Source organism: Micropterus salmoides, unplaced genomic scaffold (assembly GCF_014851395.1).
Source record: "Micropterus salmoides isolate LMB-PRFRI ecotype aquatic unplaced genomic scaffold, ASM1485139v1 Ms_hic_scaffold_16, whole genome shotgun sequence".
Lineage (NCBI taxonomy): Eukaryota > Metazoa > Chordata > Actinopteri > Centrarchiformes > Centrarchidae > Micropterus > Micropterus salmoides.
The window spans coordinates 8,224,896-8,239,428 of record NW_024040707.1 but is presented as its reverse complement, the minus strand read 5'-3'; the positions used below and the strand labels follow the sequence as shown (position 1 = coordinate 8,239,428).

Below are 14,533 nucleotides of genomic sequence, written 5' to 3'. Positions count from 1 at the left end.
ACTGATTGATTCTCACGAATATGAATATTATTTAATAATTTCTTCTACAACATAGAGAGATTATATCAGAATGCACAATATGTGTGGTATGAAGCTCTGCTATATAATGATAAATGTTATTAAATGAAAAGGAGCATGAGATTGATGCAATGAGAAATAGGAAAAAGAAATCAGGCTCAAGTGGCTAGCACTTGTTGCATTTGACCTTGTAACGCCTCCATTTATTTCTTGAGGCTTTCTGGCCTGTATTTATACAGTAATTTATAGGCCACTGTGGATAAACACATTCTTTATATGAAATGCAAAAGGAAAAACTTGATTTAGCAATATTTTAATTGATCTTTAAACTTTTGATTTCTCCATGGTAGGATAAAGTTTCCAAGCTGAGCTACATCAATGCAAAGCTGTATGCTGTCTTTGGTCTCAGTGCCATATAACTTATATGGAGCTCTCTTCAATCTTCTCCCATAAAATTGCACAGATTGAAAACCTGGGGCACATTTTTTACAGTTCCACTATCCTTTCTGTTTTTTTTTTACATCTGACAAGAGACTTGTGGAGCTGATTGTCATGGCAGATATATTAATGCCCAGGGATTCATAGAAAAAGACAGGTAGTTGGCAGTGGAGTTAGCCCAGCTTCAAGGATTTCGTGGTGTCCTGGACCCCTGGCACTGTTTTCAACTCCTGTCATGTTTTGAGGGAGGCAAGTGTAATACTTGATAAAGCCTCACTGTGTGTAGAGGAAGAATGAAGTCATGTTTCTCTCACTCTAAGATGCCATTTGGGCTGCTGTGATGAGCATAGGCATCATGCTGTAGTGGTTTATTTAGGCTCCTTGCAAGGTCACTGCACAGGCTGGCATGACCAGAGTGGACACGGGACATATGCTGAGCCACTAAGGAAAAAATAAATTATAATTATGATCGGTGCTTAAATAACTGTAATAGTCTTTAAGATGAGGAGGAAACTGAGCACAACAATTGAGATGCAAGAGACTTAGATATGTCTGCATTTTAAGGAGCACTGAGGTCTCATTTAGTGTTTTATACTGTAAATAATATTATATATTTCTACAGTAAATCTGTGGGCAGATTCATTCTGTAAAATGAGAAAATAGAAAAATGTTATTTTCTTCAATTGATCATTAGAGCTTTATTGTACTTTAAATGCTACTTCAAAAGATGCCTTTAAAATGACTTTCCCTCCATGCAAAATGTCAGAAATGAGAGCTTTTGAAATGCTAACTGATACAAATAATTAATGATGTCTGGAGCTGTGATAATTTTTTTTTTTTACTCAGCTGTTCAGCCCAGAGAATTGCAGCTGCTCTTTCATTTACGCCTGATGGCCTTGTTGGCCGTTTTAAAATCAGTCGGGTATAAAAACAAAAATGTTTTGTCGTGGTTATTTATTCTTCTATTTTGAAAGGAGCGGTGGCGCGGACTCATAAAGAAAAAACACTGATATAGGAAGTAAAGAGAGCTGCACGCCTTTAATTGTAAGATAACCAAGGTCTGAAAAATCTTAATTCAAAACTTCATATATTCAGTCTCAAACCTTGTTTTTGTTAAATGAAACATAAAAAAACGAGAAAGTGTGTCATTCCTTTCTATTCCAATAAAGCTTTTCTACAAGCCCTGAAGTCTTAAAACATATTTCACTCATGGTAGGAAATGTTAGCCTTGCATATCAAAGTCTACTCAGGTTTTCCTAGGACATCAGACTTCCATTAAGCCTAAAACTGTGTGATTTTACTACTTTAAAAGACATAGGACATGCAGGCAAGAAAATAAGTAGGATGGTGCAGGTATTGTTACAGATGAGAACAGACCAGACGCCATCAGAAGGGGTCAGAGGGCAACAAGCATAGCCCAGACAGAGAGAGAGAGGAGACTTAGGTGTCGTAGTCTGTGGAAGTTACTCACAGGGAATGGTGCGCAGGTACAGGTTGTCCCTGATCACCTGCTGGAGTTTATGGTCCAGGGAGCCCTTCTGAAACTGCAGGCTGAGGTAGTGACGCAAATCAGTATTCAACACCTTACCTAGAGTTAAGGAAAAAGAAATCTGTGTCAGTCCAATAATTAAATCACATAGCATACATCTACATGGCACTCATTTACAAAACACCCAATGATTTTGAGACAATTAAAAAACAGTGCTTTAGTTTTATTTAAATCATTGCAAGCTACACCATAGTCCTCTGATGGACAACAACACATGCTTCAAGCCCCAAATAAAAATGGCCCTTGACCAGACAGTGTTTACTTGTACCTGAGAAGGCTAGGCATTAAGTGGCAAAGAAGGCATATTTAAGTTACGATGTTAACTGGGCTCTTTCATTAAAATCCAAATGCATGCATTACAAAAATCAGTTACACATTAGGACTGTTGAAGTCTGGGTGCATACATTTATTTAGGACGGGAATGACAGCATTTTAAGCAGTCAGAGGTTTGAGGAAGTGTAGGGGCTGCACAGTCATTTTTAGGAGCAAAATTTACCATTCTCGTATGACTGACAGAGTGTCTGAGACACACTATAGCAGCACTTGTCCTCTGTGTGGACTGCAGGAGCTCCTTCCTTGGGAAGGGACACGCAGGGTGTGCTTTGAATATGGCTTCTGTTACACTGTGGACATCAATAACCAGCACTTTCTCCCCAAAGCTTCCTAACATGGGGTACACACTTAACCTCATAAAGATGACTGCGGTAGTGAGCGCTAGGGTCCACTATCTACACAAGACATCATGTTGCAGTTGTTCTGACAGTTACCACAACTGCAACAACACCTGTAATGTGCCTTCGACATCTGCTTTTTCTCTTTTGTGCGGTCTCAAACACAGCTCTACAAGGCCAGAATGTGGTTCTGTTTGCTGTCAATGCCTGTCAGATTTCTTGACGCAAATGTTAAGATCTTGTCCAGATCAGAACATGTTGACAAATCAAGCTGTGTGTAGTGTCATCCAAATGAGATCTGCGTTAAGCCACTGTGAGAAACATCAGTCATTAAGATAATACACCTCTCCCAGCAAGACACCTACAGAGATTGTCAATGTATGACTTCCCATTGTAAGACAAATTCTGCTGTTGGTTAATCTGCTGATGAATATTTTATCACAGTTTGCCAGACACTTCTTATTTTCACGACTTCATTGATCAGTTCGCACACTCAAAAGTCATTCTAGACTTATTTTGATTTCAATATCAAAATCTTTTCAGCTCCATTCAAATCTATTCACCAATATTTGCACACACACACACACACACACACACCCATGTCTTCCCACAGTAAATGTAATGACAAATTTAAAGTGACGAGCATCCTACGCATCCCACACTCTATAAGAGTTCTACTCTGAGACTTGAACAGTAGTTTTATAATACCCATTTTTAGCAGAAAGTATTGATGGCTGCTGGGAAATAAAAATATATAGCCTTCCACATTGTAAAGTATTGTGAACTGAAAATATTTTTGATGAAGAGCGTTTTGAGTTTCTTGCTTACTGGGAGTTCAACACAACGCAGTTCTTTTGCTTTGCAGGCACACATGAGCAAATAATTCAAGTGATTTTGGAATTCTTTTGAGTGTGCCCGCTGCTTTACTTAAATTTGAAACAGTCCAGTAACTACAGCATGCCAGAGGTCCAAGTGAAGGCCAGGGCCAAGAGAAGCATTGCTCTTCATTATGTAACTCTATAGACTTTTTACTGGCACAATGAATGTGAGGAATTTAGGTCAAGGAAACAAAAGCTGCTACACATTGCAACTGGAAAGCCACAAGCCTGCGGTCCATGTTCCCAGAAGCTATGAGACATGAAAACACACAAAACACACAAAAACAACACACATCCCATTCCCTGCCCTACCCGGCCTGTTCCCATGTTAAAGGGGATGGGAGTGATTCTGCCTTCACCGGGGCTTTCATCACGCTTGGGAATGCCACCCTCGATCCTTTTTCACACACTGCCTTGAAAGATCAGCTGGTTCCAGTATGGAAAATGGATGGAATTAATTAATACCACAGGATTCCTGCAACTAAGAGTATATACCCCACTGGGTCAAAAAAATCCGTCTCCCTCTTTCTCTCTCATACACACACACACACACACACAAACACATGCAAATCACCTCCCCTGACCAAAGCAAACTCCCACTCAAGTGCCTCTAACAGGGTAGTCTTTGTGGCCTGCCTGTCAGGTTGTGTTAGCGTGCTCCAGAGATGGAGGGAGAAAGAGAGAAAGGGAGGGAGCGGCAACTCTCAGCTTCCCGCTAGGTTACAAGGCAGCGCATCACTGGCCTGCCAGGCTGGTAGTACAAGGCATGTGAGATACAATGGAAGCCTTTGTGCCTTGTCATCTGACTATTAGACATTCTCTCACACAGGGGGAGTGTCAGGATCTGGTGGGAAAAAGGGGGGCTGCAGTTCAAGGTTGGCAAATCATTATAAACAGAGGGCGAGAGAATGGGCAAGGTGGAGGGGGATGTTTTCAGAGAGGAGTAATGATGATGCATGGGAACACACACCCTTTTATCATTATTCTATCGCTTCATCTCAGACTGTGCGTCTTGCTTCCCTCGCTGTAGAGATTCATCAGCCCTGGCAGATCCCCACAGGGCTCCTCACACCTATGTTTGAGATCACTTTCTGAATAGCTATTGGCCTTCCCTGCATCTCCCCTTTTTCTTTCTTCCGCTGCTAGCCACTTAACCTTTTGTTTTCTCTCATACAGCAAGCCTTTGCTTTCAAGTGATGTGTGCATCTACCTGTCGCTGCCTCCACCACAGCCACTCTCTGTCTTCTGCCTCTTATCAGTATGGATAAAGGCAAATTTTACACAAAACCTTGCTCTGGTTCTGTCTAAATTTGCTATTAGTTTTCAGTATGTACACATGTGTAAAATGAGGGGGGAGGATATGCTGGAGAGGAGAAGAGACTGGAGGCCTTACTTAGATCAATAATAAAAGATCTACATTTTCTTTAGGAGATCTAAGTTGAAACGTGTTGAAAAAACACGTGGATTTATGGATAACAAAACCCCCACTTTCTGTCTGTCTCTCTCTCTATCACACACGCATCCACAGAAATGAAAAAATAGCACATGCTGCTGCCCATCATCCTTTCCCAAGTCCCCTAGGACACTTAGATTTTGGTATCTGCCATGGGAAAGTGCTACTCTCAGCTCACCTCAGCATCTGTCATTTTCTGTAACTTATGTCAAAACTACTGAAGCGCTTTCATTGATACACAAGTTGTTTTTCAGCCAAAAGACCAGACAAGAGCTTCATTCCTTCCACTATTTAGCAGACTTAGCAGCATAGAGCACCATTTTTGACTCTTTTTTTGTTTTGTTTTTGCTGGAAGGCACACTAAATGTAAATGTCAGTATGCTAACATGCTTACATGCTCACGACAATGCTAGCATGTTGATGTTTGGCAGGTATCATGCTTACCATGTTCACCATCTTGGTTGAGCGTGTTAGCATGCTTACATTTGATAATTAGCACTTAGCAAGTTTTAATTTAAAGGTGATGTTAGATGAAAAGTCAAAGTATATAGATGTCAGTACCAAATTTCATGTCAATCCATCAAAATGTGTCGAGACATTTCACTCAAAACCATAAATGCGAACCTCTGGGCACCATGGAACCATGGATTTTTCACAGGATAAGTGAATGCTTTGAACTGCTGTAGTATTACACTACAGGTGCTAGAGGAAAACTCATGAAATCACAAAAGTCAGTAGGCTTCATTCACTGGGGATCATGGATATCTGTAGCTACTTTCATAGGAATCTATCCAATATCTGTTGAGATATTTTACTAAATAAATACAAAAATGTAAATTATGGTTGTGCTAAAGGAAAAATCAGGGGATCATGAAAGTCAGTAGGCTTTAGCTTCAGGGGACCACAAAAGTCTGTAGCAAATTTGATCCACTGAAAAGTTGTTGAGATATTTAAATCTGGATAAAATGGTGGACCATTTCACCAACTGACATTGCCATCTGCTAGCATGGCTCAAAATGATGCTCACGTCATGAGCCAGAAAACCTAAATGTAAACCTAGTGGTAAAGAGAAATATTGAAATATAGACATCTTAAATATGCACACTAGATAGCACTCAGGTTAAACTATCAGTGCAGCATGAATTTGGCACAAAAACTATTCTGCCAAAAGCAAAAAGACAAGTCTATTGCTAAATCCCTTCTCACTTCTTGGCGCAACAGCATGCCCTCACTTCACCAGGGCCAAAGCAATTGACTAGAAGTAAAGATATTTACCCAGGCAGCCAGTAAACCAGCAGTTAAATTACAATGGGTTTGCATAGACAATGCTTTTCCTAAATGAGAGTGGAAGCAATGCAGAGATGTCACCAGCAGGGGTGTCAGTGGGCGTCTAATGAGGCAATTTTTTGACAGTAGTGGAGCTCCGGAAACAGTGAGAAAGCCCCCGCCATCTGCTAATTGCCACCTTGTTATGTTCATTTGGCAACTCAGGGTAACAGAATGTCCTGCCTCATTCTGCGTGACAGGCAGAGAGAGAATCAACAGTTTATTGGCATCTATGAGACACTCAGTTTCTTCACTTTTGCCTTAAAATGGCAGAGAGACAAACAAGATGAACAATTCTGGCATATCTTGTTTTCTCTCTAAAGAGCAGCAAACACAGACGGAGAGGCATTTTGGGTTCCACAGCCAATGGTCTCATTCCACAAACCCATGCTCATATTCACTGAAAAAGATAGTAGTAGAACTACTACCACTCCCCTTAACACTTTCCCTGGAAATGGGAGAGGTCTAGTGTGCTTTCCTCTCTTGCGACAAGCTCTGTTACTCATATGGCCACTATTTAAGCTTAGAGCTGCCAGTAAAAAGGAGTCAGTGTGAAGGCAAATAGTGGTTGCAGAGCCCAAGAGATTAATTGTGGATAGAGGTAAGCATTGGGATGAAAAATGTTACATGACAGCAATCAGTGTCCCCAATCACTCTTTACTCCCCTCAAGTTAGATACATTACTCTTAAATCCAATTAGTGGGATTGTATCTAAACACAAGGTCAGTCTGCTGGGTTTACAACAAAAAACATTTTTAAAAACAGAGAATTTTATAAAGTTTTTCAACATGTTTAATAGCAGAATTCATAAGCACTGAGTATCAAACTCCTATCGATAACAGAATATAGCTGAGGATAAGGTGCTAGAGGAAAAGTGAGTTTTTATGATACTATTTTGAGCTTGCTGTGCCACTAGGACAATGGCATTATTGCTGCACCCTTGGCAGAATAGCACGATCAACTCTTTAAGCAGATAATTGAAAGGAATGGTCTTGCTACACTTTGCGTGCAGGCTTAATGTTGCGGGCTTATTATAGTCAATGTGATAATCATCAGCGCACTTGGCAATAGACACAGACGGTGTCCCAAAGCACTCAGCATTCAGAAATATATTCTTGGCTCCGGATGGCTTGCCTGCTATTGTTGGCTGACTGTACTAAATATCCATTAGTTACATGTTTGAGATAAAACTGGATCTGTGCTTTCTTGGCTCATTTAATAGTACACAACTATTATGTTGATACATGAAGTATGTGTGTCTACAATCTTACAACTTTAGAGCAGCCAGCTAGTGTGTGTGGGTGGGTATAATGAATTATTGCTAAAAGAGAGGAGTTCACATTAATTCAAGGTAGTCTGTCACTACATGTGACGAAAGTCTCAAGCTTCGTATACCCAGTGAGAAGTGACCTTGAAATTGTCCTTTCTAATCCTATTGTGGCTTAGAGGAAGACATTTAACAAAAAGCTGGAATAAAGGTCGAACCTCTCTTGTCCTGGCTGTCCCTTTTGGTTTCTTAGCTTTCTTAGACAGGGAGGTGAAAGAACAGTCACAGCCAACCTGCGGTCATCCTGAGTGGACAGGGCCTTCTCCCCTCTCCAGAAGACTGACATTAACCTCTCCTTTGCCCATTATCCATGTCCAAAACTCTCCCTAAGCTCTGCTATCTGACTTGTAGTCTTTCAGGTCCAGTACAGCTCAGTGGACACTCCCACCACCGCTAAAGTGGTTAGGGGTTTGGGGACCCTCACTGGTGTCTTCCATACTAAAAAATGTTAGGACCTTCCAGAGCGGACCTTGATGTTTGTTAGTGGTGGAAATTAGGTATAACTATGTAGTAAATCTAGTCTTGTAATCACTAACTATGTACTGTGGTTTGTTTAATTATGACAATGTTGCTCTGTCAGTCTGTTGATCCACCACTTTTGTTCAGACTGAAATATCTCAACAGCTATTAAATGCATTGGCCATAGCTGTATAAAAGTGGACAAAGACGCTGTGACGTCACCCATTGGTTTGTGGGCACTTAGTAGCACAACCATTTGGATAGACATTAATGTTTCCCAGGTGAGGTAGCCTATCCTACGGACTTTGTTGATCCTTATACTTACCACCTAGCTCCACCATTGACATTTGTGGTTTTGAGTGAAATGTCTCAATAACTACTAAACAGATTGCAATGAAATTTGGTACAGATGAATAATAACATTGCTAATCCTTTAACATTTCATATAGTGCCAATATTGGGTCAATAATGACCCATCAGCCTTAGTTGTACTTTGTGTTTTGTGCTAATTAGCAAATGTTAGTATGCTTACACTTACTTAGATGACGGCTAGATTGTAAATATTATACCGCCTACAGTACTGCTGTGCCTTAGTTCAGCCTCACAGTGTGGCTGTTGACTTCCATTACCTGATTACACATAACATGCACATCAGTAAGTGGCATCACCTTTTAGAACATTGTGACATGTCTTTTTAGTTTATTCTGGGATTCTAGGAAATTTAAGTCTATTTCTAGCCTGAACTGATAAGGTTAATAACTCAATTTCCTGAGGTATTGCATTATTATTTTGTGCTATTTTGGTAAGATATTAAACAATACATAATGTACATGGCTGAGCTGACAATGTCAGTTTCATTTATCAATGAGGCAGACTCTGTCAGTGACATTAATGATTTGGTTTACTCATGTACTGACCACCTCTATTTGGCCCCTCCGACAGTATACAGTTCAATACAGAATCATACACTGAGACTAGTGCTCTGGCCAAAGGTCTGTCTCCAACATGCCATTCAGGGAGGCACTGCAAAAGAAGAAACTATCAAACAAAAGAAAGAAAAAACAGGTCAATACAGCAATACAGACTCAAACGAGCCATGGAGATCTCTGTTGTCCACTACTGCTGAGGGCATTGCTCAAGCATGCATTTCCAGAGCTACGACAAAGCCAATAGGACCAATAGGAAGAGGGCAAAGAGAAGGGATGGGAGAGAGGGTGAAAAGACCAAGATTTTTTACAAAGGTGTCTTTAGGCTTTTGTAAGTGTCTTTTAGCTACCAGCTCCTCTTTCATCTCTAGGCTCCAATATACCAGCAGCTCTGGTCCACTCTATGGTCTGTCAGTGAGGTTAACCACCTTACAAGGCATAAACAAGATAAAATGACAGGATGAAAATGCTAACATAATGCAGAGCAGAGCTCAGGAGGGGTAGTGTGTGTGTGTGTGTGTGTGTGTGTGTACGTTTCTTCTTCATCCCATTGTTCATTTGGCTGATCTGTGTGGAGGCCCTTCTACAGTGTGTATCTTCAAAAGCCTGCTGCTGTTTGCCACTGCTGTGGTCTGAAACCTCCGTCTGTCTATCTTTACCACAGACACACACATACACCTGCTGTACACACACAAACCCCGTGGATAACGGATACCCACTCACATTACATGTGAGCATACATGTGCACATGATAGCTTCCAGAGAGATTGACTGAGAAACAAAGATCAAAGAGCGGAACAATCTTTTTCGCCTCATCTCCAAACTACAGATGATAGATCTTTACGTCTCATCATATGGAGAGGGGAAAAAAGGGTTTCATCGTTATCAGCGGATCACAAAGAATGATCGAAGCAACATGGGGTCAGATGATTCAGTGTATTATTGAATGATCTGAGAGAGAGGAAGCATATATAGATGGAGCAGCAACAGCAGCAGCTTCTGCAGCTCTGTGGATTACGGTTCTGCAGAGCAAGTAAAGTGATGCTCTCTTAGCCTCAATAACTTGGGCTGTCACTGACAATATGCCACCCGATGCATCAGAGAGAACCCCAGGGGACACAAATATCTCTCTATCTTGTTCTCTCTCTCTCTCCCAAACACACACTTAGAGACTGAGGTCTGAAAACACACCCAGATGACACTGTTACGTATGTGATGGTGACACAGCAGAAGTATAACTGAGTATTTGCTGCTATGAAATGTTTCAAGAGAGATTTACAAGGGCGGGGTACAATCTATAGAGGTATTTGCTCTGTTCCCAAACTCGTATGCGTTGTTGTGTGATCGTATGGGCTGGCATATGTGTTTCTAAGGCTTGCTTCAAAGGCCTACAGTAGTCAGCAGTGATGTTTTAGGCAGTCTGCTAATAATATGCACAGCAGAGCAGAAGGCATTGTATTGGAAAGCACAGCCCAAGGAGCTGCAGTTGCTGATTTGATGTGCACATCTCTTGTTGTCGGGCTGACCCAGATGCTGCCTTGATCCTTGACTCACACATCTTCAAATGGTATCCTGCTGACACAGGCACACACCAGGGTTATATGTGCATACATTAGGGCTGGAAAAAATGTGTTGATTAATCAATTAATTATTACACCAATTTGTCAAGCAAGAACACCAACCAGTTTTGTAATGCTAACATTTACTTTAATTTTTCTGATTTATATTATTCCAGCTTAAATACTATTAAAGTGTTGAACTACATTAAAATAAATTCATTACAAGTACCTGAAAATTGTTATTGTTACTGGTATTAATGAAGTTGCTGTTTTTTCCTCTGTTTTCCTAACATGGACTGCTCGCTGGATCAACCAGTGAAAAATAATTATACTCCATTTACTAAGGTACTGTACTCCAGTACTATTGTGAAGTACTTGTACCTAACTTGAGTACTTTAATAGTTACATTGCATGTGTACAGATTAAGATTGTAGATACAAAGCATTTTTGTATTTTAAAATACCCAGCGGTACACAAAGTTGTTTAAATTAGCCCCACCTCATCCAGCTACAATATTAAAATGCTGCATACATGTTAATTAGTACTTTGAGTGTCCTCTGTACTCGAGCAAAACTTTGTAACTATGTAGCTGTTGTATTATTGCTATGTTTAAGAGACCATCATGTTTCTGCACCTTCTCTCTTCCTCTCTCAACTTCTCCTTTGAATTCAGTTTAATCTTTGATGCTCCTTTCATGAGGGTCAGGAGGAAAGGGGGCAGTGGCTTCATCATATTGAAGTCAGTCAAAGCAGCAGGAAAACACTAGTAAATCCAGCCCTGCTCGTGCTTTCAGGGGGAATAACATCAATTGAAAGGTTTTACATTAACGCTTTACTTCCCCTCTTTTTCCTTTGAAATGCCCACTGTGAAAACTCTGTTTCAATGTTTGACATACTATTAAATTGTATTATTACCTCAAGGCTCAAGCATTGGAGATTAAGGCATTACCCTATTTAGTGCAATGGTAAAGTCTGCCATGACATTAAAGACTTCTCATCCATGTAGACCTAAAAGTTGCGACTGAAAGCTTGAATATACTGTAATTAGTATAATCCCTGCCGGCACAGTAACATTTCATCACCAAAAAACACCTCACTGCTGAGGTCATTGCCTGGTCCTTCACTTTTCTTCCTGCTGTCACCAGTGGCTGCAACTAAACAAAAGCGTGCAGAAAATGGTTAGAGGTATGGTGGAAGGGTTACTGAGCGCATACTGAGCGGGTATGTGCTTGGTGAAGCCTACAGTACATTGTTCGGCCACTGGATACTGACATTTAGTCCATGACTTATCTGTATCTCTTTGAAGGCACACACAAGGGGCTTCTCAATAAGCTGGGCATATATCCAGGGAGGAGAGGGCAGTTACATCAGTCACTCACAGCAGATGAAAAGGCTTTAGCAGCCAGACGCAGATATGAAGAGAATCAGAGGCAAAACCTCCCTACAACCACTGAATGTCAACTGAATAGTTATCCCATGCTGTTTTCAAGGCACTCTCTGATGCCTGAAACACATAGCAGACATTAGTTATGTTTAATAAATAATTTCAATGGGAGGGGGGGGGTGAACTGGAGCGAATCAAGACGAACATCTGCATGCTTGCTGCTGTTATACAAGACAGACAGAAATGGGCTCCCTGAGTCAGCCAACACCCTAACTATAAACACAGCAGTGTGTGTGGAGGGATCATTTGTGTATCTGTTTATGTGTTTGTAGGTAAGTGTCAGATAGGGGAAATACACATAATAACAGTGCATAATAGCAACTCTGCAAATGTGTACTCAAACTGCTCCCTGTAGGTTGCATTGCAGTGGTACAGAAAGACGCAAACATACTCATTTGTTAGATCCACAGGCAAATGTCACAATGATCCAGTAAAGCCCCAAGCCACTTTATTAGCATCTTGAAAATATAAGAGGCCTGTGCACACGGAGACCATGGCAATAATGACACCCAGCCTGAGTGGATGAGTCATGGCGTTGTGTTGCTCAGGGACTGATCCAGTCAGAAGTGATTGAGTAGAGCAAAGTCCTCTCCCTGTTGGTCCCTAGGTCTTTGTTATTAGTATGATGTCAGCAAGATAGCTCACCCGAGCTTTCCACTGGGGGGGTTGGGAATTTGTTAGACTGATTCATTCCATGTGCGATTGTTCCAGCTGGCTCACTGAGATGTGCTCTTATTCATACTGGCATGCAGTCACACACAAACAAACAAAAGGAAATGTCACCCCCTTGAGAGGTTAACCTTAAAAAGAGCAGGATGGTTTCAATCATGGCAACAGAATGGGGCTCATGAGCGAGCCAGATCTGACTAGGCCTAATAAGAATTTAACTGATTCAGGAGGACTAGCATCAACCAAAACACAACCCCCAAGACCCCCAAGACTCTCCTACAAACTACGCATGCAAGAATATAACCACAGAGACATGTTGAAATATATGTTTGAGGTCATATTGAGTCACTCCCTCACTCAATGATAATTATCTGGGTTATTTTACCAAAAATGCTCTTCTGATACACCCAAAAATGTGATGTGCTGTATTGTAAAACACAGCAAAATAAGGAAATATGAAAAAATGCAACAAACAATATACACAGTTATAAGGTCAAGAATGTGGGAGGGAGGAGTAGAGGAAAAATGTTTGTTTATGCATGGATTGATGGACACTCAATACAGCTCCATATGTAGTAGGTGTACTCTTGTGTCCATCTTCAACACCCCCTTGCACAGCTCGAGTTGAAGGTGCACTGCAGTGAATTCGGAGACAAGCGTTCCTCGGCTCTTATGTGCTCTCCTCACACACACACTCATCGAACTTTCTTTTGACAGCTGAAAGCTTTGCCATCTTTTAGCATGGACAAGTGTGTCTTGCTCTGCAACAAAACAACCCTGCTCTTATATGTCGAGTGGTATAAAAAACAAGTCTGGCACTGGAGAAGAAAGATGGGGGGAAAGTGCAGAGTGACAGCTGCACATACAAACCTGAATTATTGTTGTGGATCCCACCAGATTTACTTGTTCTTGGTTTACTTTCAGTGAATTTGATTTATCTTTAATCTTTGGACCTACAGCAGTTAATTATTATGGTGTTGACTAGAGGTTTCTTCTGGAGAGCTTGCTGAGAGGAAAATGGTAGTTATTATACACCAGCTTAAAAGATCACAACAGAGTCCATCTCGGGGAAAAATAAATAACTATACCAACAGTAACTTATTGCCTTGTCACATGAGAGATATGCCTTGTTGGCATTTAAATTGTTTGTGTCCACTTAAAAGAAAACACTTAACAATGGCATGTGCAGTGTGGAGTGTCTTCATTCATAAAAAGCAACTTTTGTGTATGAATGTTTGTGTGATGGGTTGCCAAGCAAGGTGGTATAAAATGTCTTGTACTCTGCGTGTGTATCTGTCTGTATGTGTGTTTGTGCACTTTTAACATGTTACATAACAGAAGCAATTACCGTGTTCTTTTGTGCAGTAACTCACAGAAAAAGACAACAAATGCAAGAACACAGATAACCCAATCAACCATCTATATGAGGTCACATACTCGCACACAGATGCCCACAGGTGGATGAGCAGATTAAGTGCGTGAATTCCCAGGTGAGGCCAATCCATTAGGCTTAATTACTCTAACAGGATGTCTCTTTATTAGAGCACACATCCCAGAGAGAGTGAAAAGAATGAGGATGCCAATGATACATTTAATTAACTATGAGATACAACTGTAGGGAAAATCATACCACTATGCACGATAATCCGCTTTTCCCTGAGAATATTTCTGAACAGGATTATCAATGGGAGAATGAGCAAAGAGCTGGCAGCAGGATGAGGACTGGGCTTGTGGCAGTGTGAATGCAGGGTTACCCATTAGTGGGCAACTCATGGACTGCTGCTGCCTGCTAAAAGTTAAAACGTTGAGGTGGTAGA

At 40.9% G+C, this 14,533-nt stretch overlaps 1 pseudogene; it reads right to left on the bottom strand.

Annotated features, from left to right (window-relative positions):
* The window catches only part of LOC119905169, a 118,350-nt pseudogene that overhangs the window by 49,921 nt on the left and 53,896 nt on the right, over positions 1 to 14,533 (bottom strand).